The sequence below is a fragment of the Salvelinus namaycush genome, chromosome 4, assembly GCF_016432855.1.
Source record: "Salvelinus namaycush isolate Seneca chromosome 4, SaNama_1.0, whole genome shotgun sequence".
Classification (NCBI taxonomy): Eukaryota; Metazoa; Chordata; class Actinopteri; order Salmoniformes; family Salmonidae; genus Salvelinus; species Salvelinus namaycush.
Window position 1 is genome coordinate 38,254,320 of NC_052310.1, and position 15,186 is coordinate 38,269,505.

The window sequence follows — 15,186 nt, forward strand, 5'->3', positions numbered from 1 at the left end:
AAAGGCATGGGTAGAAGGCCCATTGGGCAGGAAAATAGCTCGTTGCTTACTAGGAGGCAGTCTGAGAAGCTTTGTACATGAACACCTTGTGAAGGGCCTGAAGCAACCAGTAATCAGACAAGAGGCACTCACTCTTCACACATTTGGCTCCTCTGCTCCAGCAACAGCCCAACGCAACACAGTGAAAGTCATCTTGGAGAATGTCTGGGACAAACAGCAGATAATTGAAATAGAGGCAATTGAAACATCACAAGTGTGCACAGCTGTGATGAAGGTTCCTGGTGAGAAGATTCAACATGAGATCAATAGAAAGGGACTTTCCAGGAGATGACAATGATGCTGAACTCTCTGTCCTAATAGGAGCAGACTAAGAGACGCTAGTTGCTTTAGAGAGCATCTATGGATGGTCGGTGCAGGGACCAGTGTCCATGTCAAGTGTCACGAGGCAACATGCATGTCCATCCCACTTGATGAAGACACACTAGTCTCCAAACAACTGCATGCATTCTGGAAGCTTGAGTGTCTGGCTATCACAAGTGAGAAAACACAGAACCCAGAGGAAAACAAGGCTCTACAGAGGTTTGAGAGAAGAACCACCTTCAAAGATGGACGATACCACATGGAGTTGCCATGGACACAAGAAATGGCAGAACTCCAAGACAAAATATAGAAACGGTTTGAAGGTCTGAAGAAGAGACTGAAGAAGGATGTGACGTTGTACTGCAGATACAATGAAGTAGTAGAGGACGTGCCCAAGGACAACGCATCAAGTGCAGACAACGTGAAATACTACTTACAAAACTCGACAAAACTGCGAGTGGTGTTCGATGCCTCGTCCGATGAAGAATGGCTGTCCATCCCTCAATGACTGTCTACTCACAGGACCAAACCTGAATCTGGATCTGCTCAACTTTCTGATAAAGTTCAGACTACATGAGATCGCATTCATGGCAGACATCAAGAAGGCTTTCCTGCAGATATTCCCTAGCAGAGAGAGACAGAGACGCCGTGAGATTTCTGTGGCTCACAGGCCCACCAAAGGGAGAAAATGAAGAGGACCTGCATGTGCTGAGGATGAACAGAGTGGTATTTTGAGCCTCCCCAAGTCCATTCTTGCTCACAACTACAATCAGGAAGCACCTTAAACAATATGAAACAGAACAATCAGAAGTTGTAGAGACATCGAGAGAGTCACTCTATGTAGATAACTTCATTGCAAATTCATGCGATGTTGAAGAGGCTTACTTTGTGACAACAACTGCAAAGTGAATGCTGTCGACTGCAGGCATGAACCTCTGCAAGTGGATGACCAACTCTCCTGAACTGAAAACAAAATGGGAGGAGAGTACGTCAATTGACCCGTTGGCGCTAAAAACACAAGGAGTAGTGCTGAAAGTTTTAGGTTTAGTGTGGAGACCGGGAACAGATGACTTTTTGTTTGACCTCAGGCTTCTACTGAGCCTTCTAAAGCAAAAGGAAAACACAAAGAGAAGTGTTCTGCAGTCGTCTGCACGCATCTTCGACCTTCTTGGCTTCCTGACCCCCTTCACCATCAGGATCAAGTGAATGTTCCAGGTAATGTGGGAGAGGAGACTCAGCTGGGATGAAGAGTTTCCCCCTGATCTGAAACGAGAATGGCAACAGTGGTGTTCAGAACTACCCCAGCTACACCAGCTCGCCATACCAAGGTGGAGCAGAACAGACATGCAGCCACAGAACAGCCACACACTGAAACTACACGTATTCTGTGACGCAAGTGAAAGGGTTTACAGCGCAGTAGCTTACCTGCAAGGTGAATCACAAGACTGGGAAACAACGGCAGGTCTAGTCACATCCAAGTCCAGGGTAGCCCCACTCAAGAAATGTATGCTGCCACACCTGGAGCTCATGGGAGCTGTGATTGGAGCGAGACTAGCAAACAACCTGATGATCACACTGAAAATGGAACAAAAAAAGATCAAAATGTGGACAGACTCGATGATCGTGCTGCATTGGTTTTGCAGCTCAGCTGAGAAATGGAAACAGTTTGTCGCAATCAAGTGACAGAGATCCAATCCTTGACCAATCCAGAGTCGTAGTCACATATTGAAGAGGAAACTAATCCAGCCGGCCTCCCTACAAGAGGTCAAACTGTTCTAAACTTTTCACAGAGCCAGCTATGGTGGAACGGACCCAGCATTCTGACACCCCCCAATCAGTCAGACTGATGATAACACATTTCCAGAAGAGGTGAATACAGAACTCAAGTCCAGTCACCAGGTCACTGTACAGCTCACAGCAAACAGCACAGACATCACTGAACCCATGTTAGCGCTTGAAAAGAGTGTTCCGAGTGACTGCCTGGATAGAGATTCATAGCCAATGTTCGTACAAACCTAAAGATGCAAGGTGAACTGACTGCTGACGAACTGTTCGAGGCAGAACAGTACTGGATCAAGGTAACACAACAACAGAGTTTCAGTCAGGAGATCAAACTACTGATCAATGACTGTAAAATCAGAGAACTGAGCCCATTCCTGGACGAACACGAACCACTCAGTGTAGGAGGAAGACTGCAACAGTCCAACTTCACATTCAAAAATCAGCAGATTCTCAGAAATGCTGATACAGTACCATCATGTGAAGGTGATGCATTCTGGAGTAAGAGGCATCCTAGTACAAATCAGAGAGTGATACTGGATATTGTGTGCTAGGCAACTAGTCAAGAGCACAGTAGCAAGATGTATTGTCTGCAAGAGATTCAAGGCAAGGGCCGGACAGCAGGTCACTGTGCCTTTACCAAAAGACAGAATAACTGAATCCCCACCATTTGAAGACACAGGTGTTAATTTTGCAGGACCGCTCTACGTGAAAGAAAATGGTTCTGTGAAGAAGTCATACGTTGCACTGTTCACTTGTGCTGTAACCAGAGCAGTGCATTTGGAACTGGTTTCAGATCAGTCAACATAGACATTCCTATTGGCTCTGAAATGATTAATCTCAAGGAGAGGATTATGCAAGGTAATATATTTGGACAATGCAAAAACGATCAAGAGCTGATCAGGCCTTGAAAGAGCTGTGGAAGGCAATCAAAGAGCCCCAACTCTTGGCGTTCTTCTCAGAAAGGGGCATCACCTGGAGGTTCATCGCTGAGCGAGCAGCCTGTTGGGGCAGATTCTGGGAAAGACTTGTCAGGTCAGTGAAAACATGCCTGAGAAATGTTCTTGGTGTGCACAGGTTGAAGCTATCCTAAATTCTAGGCCTCTGACCTTTGTGCTCAATGAAGTGGATGAACCACAACCCCTGACACCAACACACTTCCAGGTGGGTAAAGACTAACCTTTTTTTCCGCCCAAGTCATTTGTGGCTGACCCTCAGCTTCCAATGCTCAACAAGGAGAAAATGACACGTAGATGGAACTACAGTCAGAGACCTGTGACCAACTTCTGGAACAGCTGGCGAAGAGACTACTCGCTGGATCTAAAGTCAGCACACCGCTGTGACACACCACAGCCCACCCCACGCCATTGACTGCAAGTACCAGAATGCCTTGCAACATGAAGTAAGATTTTGTAAGTCGCTCTGGATAAGAGCGTCTGCTAAATGACTTAAATGTAAATGTAATGTAAGAAAAACAAGAATGTGCCAGTTATTTTCAAGTGACAAGTGATTATCCTGGCTTTCGCTAGCAACTTTCTTTTATTGTTCTGTACAATGTAAAGTGATAAAATATAACGTGAACAAGTATTATTACTAAAAAATAAGCTCTCACAGCCGACGCCCCGAGTCATTACTTTGAACATCTCTAAACTCACACTGCTGTACAAGTATTTCTTCTATTGTACTACACTGCCATTAATGTATGTATGGCTACTATTTAATTATGCTATGTAAACTATCCTGTATCTCCAGAACCAATAAACCTTTGAGTTTATTACTATGCCAACTTAAATATTTGACACTGAAATTATGTTTCTATTACTATGTATTTACATTACATTTGAATAATTTAGCGGACGCTCTCATCCAGAGCAACTTACAGGGGCAATTAGGGTTAAGTGCCTTGCTCAAGAGCACATAAACACATTTTTCACATAGTCAGCACATCAATTTCAACCATCAACCTTTGGGTTACTGGCCAAATGTTCTTAACCGCTAGGCTACCTGCCGCCGATGCCTACTTTGAATATTATTGTGAATGCCTTGTTTATTGTGAAAGATTGTGATACTGTAAGAGAATATCGCATTATAACATGTTTACTTGGCCAACAAATGAGAGCCGAAATGAGAGAGCTAAAATGATACCTCTGAACTTGAGATGCTTTAAATGGAATACTACTGTAACTGAAATCTGGACAGTGACAGTCCTATAACATCTCACATGTAGCCCAATATGAAATGAACTCCTGCATAATTAAGTATTTATTGCATTACAATGACACACCAAATGTTATTTTTGTACTCTGGAAAAAGAGTGGAGCAATATGTAAGATTTCTTTTTTTCAGTATCTCGAGCTAATGCCAATATGGGTGTCTTATTCAGTGATTGGTCATTCAACAGCTGTCAGTATTTCAACCACAGAAAATATGCATCAATGACGAAGTGAATTCTTATCAGAAACATGGATTTTAGTTTTCACTGCTTTTAATCTGAAAATGTTTGCAAGGGAAGAAAAAAGCTAACACAGTCACGTCAAACTCTGAAATAACAACTAACTAGCTGCCTTTTTGTTTGTTTTAGCTGTTTAGCTGTTTAGCTGTTATATCCATAGCAATGATGCTGCTGCTCCACTCTTTTTTTTAGAGAAGCCCGTCTTTCTGCATGATTTCGCCTAGTCAGAAAAATGCCTAGTTGTACAGTCCGGCACTGTTCAACAGGTCGATCGCGAGCTACAAGTAGCCTGCAGGCCACATATGAGTAGCTCGCCAAACAATTCCGAAAGTACATGCAACTTTCACGTGTTCCACCGCAAACTGTCATAAACAAATCTCACAAGTGTCAGACACCGCAAGCTCCCGGCTACTATTCTATTCAACGCTACTTTGACAATATCCCACCCACCCCTGGTTAGCCACTGTTGGCTTAAAAAGCCAAACCTAACACAATATCTGCCAATTCATTTCCAGCAATATTGCCCCTGTCTGTCTGTGTGGTTTGCGCGTTTGTCTATCACTCCATGCGTAGCCAGTTGATGTGATAACCTTCTTGTGGGTTGACAGAAATACTTTCCCCAAAACCTTTCCAATTAAATGTTAACTGCAAAGTAGGCTTACCTGGCAGAAGTACAGTACCAGTCAAAAGTTTGGACACACCTCATTATTTCCATTTACTTTTTTCTACATTGTAGAATAATAGTGAAGACATCAAAAGTATGACATAACACGTATGGAATCATCTAGTAACCAAAAAAGTGTTAAATATATTTTAAAAAGTGTTAAGCAAATCAAAATATATGTTATATTTGAGATTCTTAAAAGTACCCACCCTTTGCCTTGATGACAGCTTTGCACACTCTTGGCATTCTCTCAACCAGCTTCACCTGGAATGCTTTTCCATTAGTCTTGAAGGAGTTCCCACATATGCTGAGCACTTGTTGGCTACATGATTCCATATGTGTTATTTCATAGTTTTGATGTCTTCACTATTATTATACAATGTAGAAAATAGTAAAAATAACAAAAACCCCTTGAATGAGTAGCTGTGTCCAAACTCTTGACTGGTACTGTATGTTGATATTCTTTTGTGTATTATTTCATTATTTATTAGATGATTTTAGTAGTTATATTACTATGTCATTAGTAGTATCCATAATTCATAAATGGCACCATACAGGGTTCTATATGGAACCATTTGGTTCAGGGAAGGGTTCTGGTCAAAGAACCCTACAAAAGAGATCTACGTATATAGAACTTTTAGGTGTTCCATATATGAAGCAAGCTATATAACCTTTCTGGTTCTATATAGAACCTTTTTTTCTAAGAGTGTACCATTACTCCCATCAACTACTCACTTTTGCATGTCTACAATTCCCGAATGGATAAGGTGAGAGTGATTTCTGTTGCTGACCCATTTGGTTTTCCAGTGACACGTAATGGAGGCCTATCAGGGCTCCCAAAGCAGGAAACCATGGGCCTTTGAGAGGCGTCACTGACCCCTGCTCCGCTCATCTGGGGGGGAAACAAAGCCCTCAGCTGGCAGGACAGCATCACATTTAGGACTACCCAGAGCATTCCTCCTAATAGTCCTGAAACCAGTATTCTCTGTGAGATCATGTTTCTGCTCTCTCTCCATGGAATGGTCTACAAACACAAAGGCTATGTTAGAGGGAGTAGAATAAGTGTGTGTGCAGCACTGCGTGCAAGGGTATATGTATTAAAAGGAGCATGTGGATTTGGTCTGTGCGTATGTGTTTGTGTAGGTGTCTGGATATGTGAGTATGTATATCTGTGTGTATTTGTGCCTAGGGTCTAGTGTAGTGCATGAGGCCTTTTCCTTTATATGTGTGTGTGTGTGTGTGTGTGTGTGTGTGTGTGTGTGTGTGTGTGTGTGTGTGTGTGTGTGTGTGTGTGTGTGTGTGTGTGTGTGTGTGTGTGTGTGTGTGTGTGTGCGTACGTGTGTGTCTGTGTGTGTGTAGAGCCCAGGAGTCTTCCCCTCCTGTAATGAGTGGTTACCTGATCCGCCTGTCAGTCAGTCCCCTCGCCCCTCTGCCTTCAGACCACAACGCAACAATCATCGCAGCACGCACACACGCTGACGCACACACACGCACCAAACACAAACCAGACACACACCAAAGACACACACATATAGTGATATGTGCTGGATTTAGTAGATGAACACTCAATTTAAACACACCCTCATACACACTCATTCTCTGAACAGATCAGCACCCATCCCAGCTAGCACATTATTTGGTTCCTTGGAAGTTGTGGGAACCTAAGTTTGGTTTCCAATTGGTTCAAAGCCATAAGCCATTGGAACAAACCCATAAGTTTCCTGACCGGTAAAACGGAATGTTTTTTAAATGTTTTAGAAAACATTTCATTTGGCCTGTTCTGGAAACATACATTTTTAAGTTGCATGGAGGTTCTGACAACGTTTTACTATGGTTCCCATACTATGTTGAAATACTGAAAGTCCCACAGATGAATGTTGTTTCTTAAGTGCTATCTGGGATGCTCACATGCAGGTCTATGTGCCATCATTTTTTGCACAGCTGCACTGTAATCACTGCAATTCTGAATTGATGATTAAACCAAACAACATATTCACTCAATAGTTTTCTGTAAGTATACATAAAGTTTTCATAAAGATTTACAGTAGATTATATAAAGCACATAAACATTGAAAAGTGGGAGCGTGCCTCTTCAAACCCGGCCCTGAACTTGTAGAGTATCTACACAGTTTGGATCTACTTTCCTCTCTGTCCTCCCTCTCCTCTCTGGTCCGTCTCTATTCTTTAGAAGGTTTATGATGGTGCGAACTGGATCCCAGTTCAGTTTCACTGCCAACAAAAAGGCGTGCGGCCTGCCAATACTCTCCCCACCAGGGAGGGAGAAGTCTCCCCACTTCAACACTCCTCTCCTCCCACACTCATCTTTGTCAATCCCACTGACTAGCACAATTTCCCTCTAATCCCCTTCCTCTGCTCTCAAATGGCGGGCCAAGAGAGAAACCTCATCTGGAAGTGGACAAGAAAAGCCACAAGACTTAAGCAGGTTGTGGGAATATCCTGATAATTCTGTGAGTATGTGCGTACAGACTCAAAGGAGATTTAGCTTATGAAACACCAACACATTTCTCTCTCCATTCCCTTCTCTTTCTCTTTTATTTAAGTGCACCTCTTAAATCTTTATCTCTGTTATGGGTACATTAAATGTGCTGATGATAGTAATATCAAACGCACTTTATTGACATGGGCCAAAAGCAAATAATGCTACTCAAATAATCAAATATCAAAAAGAGACAGATCTCTGTCTGAAGATACGAGCATGCCTCGAACGAAATATGTTTCAACAACAAAGCTCAATATCAATCAGAAATATCAGGCTGTAGATCTTCCAAACTAATTAGAGAGAGAGGGAGAAAGGTGAGAAAGCAGAGGGAGGGGAATGAGTTAAATCTAAGTCGTTGCACTCCAGTCATTCAACCGTGAAGTCATAGGACAACAGATAAGGGGTCATAGGAGAGTTGACCTTCCCACGTGAAAAAATACTACAGTTTACTATAGAATACTACAGTACTTACTACAGAATGCTGTAGTAAACTGTAGTATACTGTAGAATACTATTGTAAATACTGCAGCAATGTCCATAAAACACTACAGTCCGCATGCCAAGTATAGAATATGTAATGTGTTATAGTAAAGAGCAGAAGCTTTGAACGATTCATTCAGACCCCAGTCCTACCTACAGGTTATGGAAAATTTGCTATTTTTGCATTTCTCCTGTAGGTTTCCTCAAAAAACAAAACACTATAGTAAATACTACAGTAATCTCTGCCAAAACACTACAGTAAATGCTACAGTATACTACAGTCCTCAAAAACACGACAGTAAATACAGTCTGCAGAAACAATACTACAGCATACTACAATCTGCAAAAACAATCTGCAAAAATCCTTAATTAATTACTATAGTATATACTACAGTTTTCTTTTACTTCAGTATTTATGCTATAGTTAACTGTAAAATACTAAAGTATACTACATTAAATACTAAAGTCTGCAAAAAAATACAGTGAATACTGTAATACTGCATACTGTAGTATTTTTTTATGGGTTTTGTTTTATGAAGAACTCAGCTCAGAGATACACAGTGCTCAACTAGCCTGTCTAGAGTAGTGGCTAGGGCAAATAGAGCGAGACCCAGTCTGAGCCTATACACCAGACCACCCATCTAACGGAAACAGAAAACTAGGCCCAAAATTAAGCCCCAGTGGTGAGAGACAAATGTGAAGGCGCTAAACATGAGAGTTACTGTATCAACAGGCCCACCACGGTCTTCAGGGGAGAAGGCTCAGCTTCACAGGGTCTGTCACCACAACAAACACACGGCCACTCAGGGGAGGATGGAGCTGGGAGCTAAAAGGGATTCTGGGAACACTGTTGACACGTGTCAAGAGCTGGTCATTTGCTGCGTGTCAACAGGGGTCGGCACTTGACGGACGTTGACGTTGATTTTGCTGAGGACTGACTAAATAAACAGGTTATTTTTTGAGTTCATGGAAAGAAACTGAGAAGGTAGACGAGCCTGTATTCATAAAGCGTCTCAGAGAAGGAGTGCTGATTTAGGATGAGGTTTGCCTTTAAGATCACAACAAATAAGATTACATTGACGTGTGAGGGACGACGACGACCTAATCCTAGATCAGCAGACCTTGGCCAGGTCTCCCTTGAGGTAGAGGTCTTCTGACCTCAGTGGGACTGGTTAGATAAAGGTGGGGGGGGAAAAATCCCACTCTGAGATGCCTGATACATACAGCCCCTGAAATATAGAAAGAAACGTGCTAGGCCTCTTATTTTCTTCTCACTCCCAGAACGAAGTGTGCCATTATGTGTACCATTATGATGAGGTGGATACTATGCACACAGACTCACACAGATTCCCCTGCACCATACTGTAACTGTAAAACACCCCTGCAAAGTCTAAAGCCCTCAATCTGTGTATCTCAGACACTGATAGAGCCCCATTACTTTAATACGAAAATTACAGCCATTTGACATATCTCCTAAGGTTCATACATACACAACTGGTAACCACACCACATGGCTGCTGGAGCTTGGTTAATATTTTTTTATCCTGTAGATTAGGCACTTCAAGGCTTGCCAAGCATAACACAATTGGCACAGCAGTCCCGTCCACTACACTCGCAAATATTGTTGTTTTCGTTCGGTTTTTCTTTTCCCTCATCTTTTTTCATTTTTTTCCCTTTCCGAATGGAAATTTTGAGGTCGATTTGGTTTTGCCTGTTCTGCTCGAACAGTTCAAATCAAAAAGATTGGAGGGGGAGGATAAGGCATGGGAAAGTGTAGATTTAACTCCATGATGAGGGTGCTTCAAAACAACGCCCATGTGGTCTTCATTTTAGCTGGGTTTTAACAGCAAATGGAGCGAGGCGAGAGCTGGCGAACCCCCTCCCCAACACACACAAAGACACACACGTACTGCCGCTCCGCACCCCCTCACCAACTACACACACCCCCAACCACACTGTACATTACAGATCAGAACATTGAAATGACTCAAGCTGTGCTGTATAGCACTACTGCACAGGCTACTCCTACTGTATGCAAGTTTCCTGGTTTCTGTTAGAAAACCATTAGGTTCCTGCAGGATCATGACTAGGACAGTGGTGGATACGTCACTTCCAGGGCTCAATAGTTTTGTGTCTGAGGGGCAAGTTTTTTTTATTTATACTGAAAAATATATAATTGCAACATGTAAAGTGTTGGTTCAATGTTTCATGAGCTGAAAAGCTTATTTCTCTCAAATTTTGTGCACAAATTTGTTGACAGTAGGTTTCCTCAAAAAACAAAACACTATAGTAAGGTCTCCATTGCCAAGATAATCCATCCACCTGACAGGTGTGGCATATCAAGAAGCTGATTAAACAGCATGATCATTACACAGGTGCACAAACATTTCTGCACAAACTGTCTCAGGGAAGCTCATCAGCGTGCTCGTTGTCCTCACCGGGGTTTTTACCTGACTGCAGTTCGGCCTCGTAACCGACTTCAGAGGGCAAATGCTCACCTTCGATGGCCACTGGCACGCTGAAGAAGTGTGCTCTTCACGGATTAATCCCGGTTTCAAGCATACCGGGCAGATGGCAGACAGCGTGTGTGGCGTCGTGTGGGTGAACAGGTTGCTGATGTCAACGTTGTGAACAGAGTGCCCCGTGGTGGCGGTGGGGTTATGGAATGGGCAGGCAGAAGCTACTGAACACAGTTGCCTTTTATCAATGGCAATTTGAATGCACAGACATTCCTGTGGCGAGATCCTGAGGCCCATTGTCGTGCCATTCATCCACCGCCATCACCGCAGCATGATGATGCACGACCACGTCACAAGGATCTGTACACAATTCCTGGAAGCTGAAAATGTCCCAGTTAAAGGTATCTGTGACGAACAGATGCATATCTGTATTCCCAGTCATGTGAAATCCATAGATTAGGGCCTAATGAATGTATTTAAATGGACGGATTTCCTTCTATGAACTGTAACTCAGTAACATCTTTGAAATAGTTTCAATGTTGCGTAAACATTTTTGTTCAGTGTATGTACCCAGGCTTGAAAAGGGTTATAAAATGCACTAGAACAGAGATTATTCCAATAAACTCTCCCTTGCTAGGAAAAAAAACATGTCCATGAGTCAGACTCCATTCATGACATAACATAGCGTTTGACAGGGATTCATCTGAAGTGCACATAGGTGTTACCGCCCACTGTAACTGAGAACTGTTGAATTGTTTTCTTTTGGTCGGTCGCTTTCAGAACCGAGACCATTAAGGTCTTTTTTCTTTTTTTCTTTGGCGAAGGAAGGCGGTCATGGAAACGAGTGTATTACAGTAAACAGAGGTGGTGGAACCCTGGGCTGTTTGTTCTGCTGCTATTATCATGGAAGACATTGTCATGCTGGTGAAGTGTGTGTGTGTGTGTGTGTGTGTGTGTGTGTGTGTGTGTGTGTGTGTGTGTGTGTGTGTGTGTGTGTGTGTGTGTGTGTGTGTGTGTGTGTGTGTGTGTGTGTGTGTGTGTGTGTGTGTGTGTGTGTATGCTTGTTCACCATTATGTGTCTTTGTGTTGGTTTAAAGAAAACATTGTGTGGAAGCCAAAGGAACTGATATGGGTGGAGTTCACAGTAAAAGTTAATAGGTCACTGACTGCCCAATAGAAAAACTCGTTTCACTACAGTCACAATGACCAACTGTAGCCTGTAGTCTAGACAAAATCTTCAGGAGTCATGACATAGATTTTGCAACAGGGTCCATGTTCATACAGCGTCTCAGAGTAGGAGTGCTGACCAGCGATCAGGTCCTAGATCCAGGTCCTAGATCAGCACTCCTACTCTGAGACACCATGAGTACGTGGCCAGGTATTTTTGGGTGAATCTTAAAGGGCAATTCCGACACTTTTCAACCACATATTCATCATCTCCAGCACCAAACCATATGTGAAGAAAAGCATGTTTCTATGACCTGTGGTTGGAAAGATAAGAATAAAGGTCTTTAAAAAATGCTTCTCTGTGACATCACAGGGTATCAGGAATCAAGGTCAGACCCAGATGCAGACTGTTGAAGTAACCATGTTTATTGTTGCAACCGGGCAGGCAAAGACAGGCCAAGGCAGGCAGGGGTCGAAAATCCAGTGTAAGGCAAAGGTACAGGACGGCAGGCAGGCTCAGGTTCAGGGACAGGCAGAGTTCAGTAAACCAGTGGTGGAGCAAAGGTGCAGGTCAGCAGGCAGGCTCAGGGTCAGGCAGAGAGGTCAGGCGGGCGGGTACAGGGTCAGGACAGGCAAAGGTCAAAACCAGGAGAACGAGGAAAGAGAGGCTGGGAAACGATAGGAGCTGACAGGAAAAACGTTGGTTAGCTTGAACGAACAAGACGAACTGGCAACAAACAGACAGAGAACAGAGGTATAAATACACAGGGGAAAATTGGGAAGAGGGGCGATACCTGGAGGGGGGTGGAGATAAGCACAAGGACAGGTGAAACAGATCAGGGCGTGACACAGGTTAGGATTTAGAGTACAAAAACAGTGATTTTCTAAACCTGTATGAGTTTCTGCATGAGTTTCTAGCCCAAGCGAGGGTATTTTCTTTCTCCCCACATCACTGTGAATCTCAGTGATTAAAAATCATTGTTTGAAAAATGTTTAACATTTTGATGATCGGGTATAATTTTTTTACATTATATTTTTTTTCTACAAAACTTAGAAACGTGCTATTTTCACATACGTTTAAAGTGGTTTTGTGCTGGAGATAATGAAAAGGAGGTTGTCCTGGCCTATAGCCCCAACCCATGCTCTACTTCTCCACCTCTTCACTCCCCATCTCTCCTAGGCCTTCGACACAGGAAATTGTCCACTTCTTATTGATCGTCAGAATGCACATCGATCAGAAAGTGACTTGGCTCCCTTGGCTCCGGTGCCGCAGAAAGCAGGTCCTGTTATTTATTGTTTCTGCATCACACATGGGCCCCAATAACTCCGTCCCCGCTGCCCCCCACCCATCGTTCAAACATACAGGGTTCCTCCCTGAGGGAGCACTAACTGGTTACTTAGAACAGATGTTGGAACGTTGTACTAATGTTGCCCTTATATAGAAACTTTCAGCACATGTTAATTGCAGCCACTAACACCTCATGAGTCTTGGAGCTGTCACCATGTACTGCATGCAATACTCCAATTCTTTGTCTGAGGAGTGATATAATTAAGCAATAAGGCACGAGGGGGTGTGGTATATGGCCAATATACCACAGCTAAGGGCTTTTCATGGCAAGCACGACGCAACACGGAGTGCCTGGATACAGCCCTTAGCGGTGGTATATTGGCCACATACCACAAAGCCTCAAGATGCCTTATTGATATTATAAACTGGCTACCAACCTAATTAGACCAGTAAAAATAAATGCTTTGTCATGCCCGTGGTATACGGTCTGATATACCACGGCTGTCAGCCAATCAGCATTCAGGGCTCGAACAACCAAGCTTATAATGTAAAATACACTTAATACAGACTCTCTAATGTCAAGTAAATGGCTACATCGTAACTGTATGGTTACCATGTTGTTGGGCAACATGTGGCTCATCTTTATCCAATATTGTTTACTTTGACATTCACGGTCTTGTATCTGTTTGTTCAACATTGCCATGATTATACATGATATATTTTCTTGAATTAGAAAATGTAAAATTCACCTTGAGAAGATCAACAGAGAGGTTCTACTCCCATTGGCAACCCTTTAGTTCATACTTTGAAGGTCTCTCTACTTTTCCTACTGAATGAACAATTACAATGAATGAAGTAATTACATTTAGCTTGAACCTTTATGATTTCATTCCAATACAGTTTCAAGATGTTGAACTAGACTGCCTTTATGGCAATAAAAATATATCATTCATTCTAATATGACTGGTAAGATTACCTGAACTATTTATTCTCACTCTTATCTACTACTATTCTTAAAAATGTATATATTCCAAAAATACTATTACAGTCTGTTTTATAACCATTTTTCCTTTTAAGCGGATTTCTACTTGAAGACATGAAGACATTCACTGTTTTCTAAACCATGATGCAACATGTATGTACCTTATATTAATAGTATTTTCTATAACATTTTTCCCTGGGATGGAAAGGAGGGTGGGATTGGGGGAGGTGGGGAGATGAGGATGGAGGTGTTCTTTTCTTTGTGGGGGGGGGGGGGGGGGGGGGGGGACTAACAATTCTGCAGTTGTATATTTGAAATCTGTAAAAATATATATATATATTGGAGAAAAAAAAATCATTGCTATGGTTATGTTGGACATAACAATTATTATCATAACGGGAAGCAGTCAAGTTGTAATTAGGGAATTTCCAATGACTCTTTCTCTTTCCCTATGAAGCAGCCAAAGCAGGCAGAGTGAAGCGCTGGCTGAATAATGGGGGTAAGGAGTTGCTGGTGGAGATTTTGGAGATATCTGTCTGACTGTCTGATGGAGGGAGGTGGGTTTGGAAAAGGTTTCTATGCAGGCCTTGCCTCGCTATGTTAGCACAAGTTTGGATTCTCTCACATCCTTCCCGCCCCTGGCGCCTTCCCCTCTATCCTTATGTCTCTCTCACTCTCCCTTTCTCTTCCTAACCCTATCATGCTATCTTTTGTATTATATTTTCCTTTCTCTATCACACATTATTCCTCCATTTCTGATTTGACTTTCTTTTCAAACTCCCTCTCTCTGCTTGTTGTGGCCTAAATGTTTGTTTGACACAAAATAAAACAATATCTCTATTCTCATAACTTCAACTGGCCCTTCAGGCCTATCAGGTGGAGGTGAACCCCATGGTAGTGAACCCTGTTCATTGCCCACCCCCTACACCACTCCCTCCCTCCCTCCAGTAGATGTGGTTGGCCGAGCATACCACTGCCAGAGTGAACACAAACAGAGCCTCCCCCAGGTCTCAACGCCGCTGTGTCAACTTCTCTCCTTTCATTCGCAATCTGGT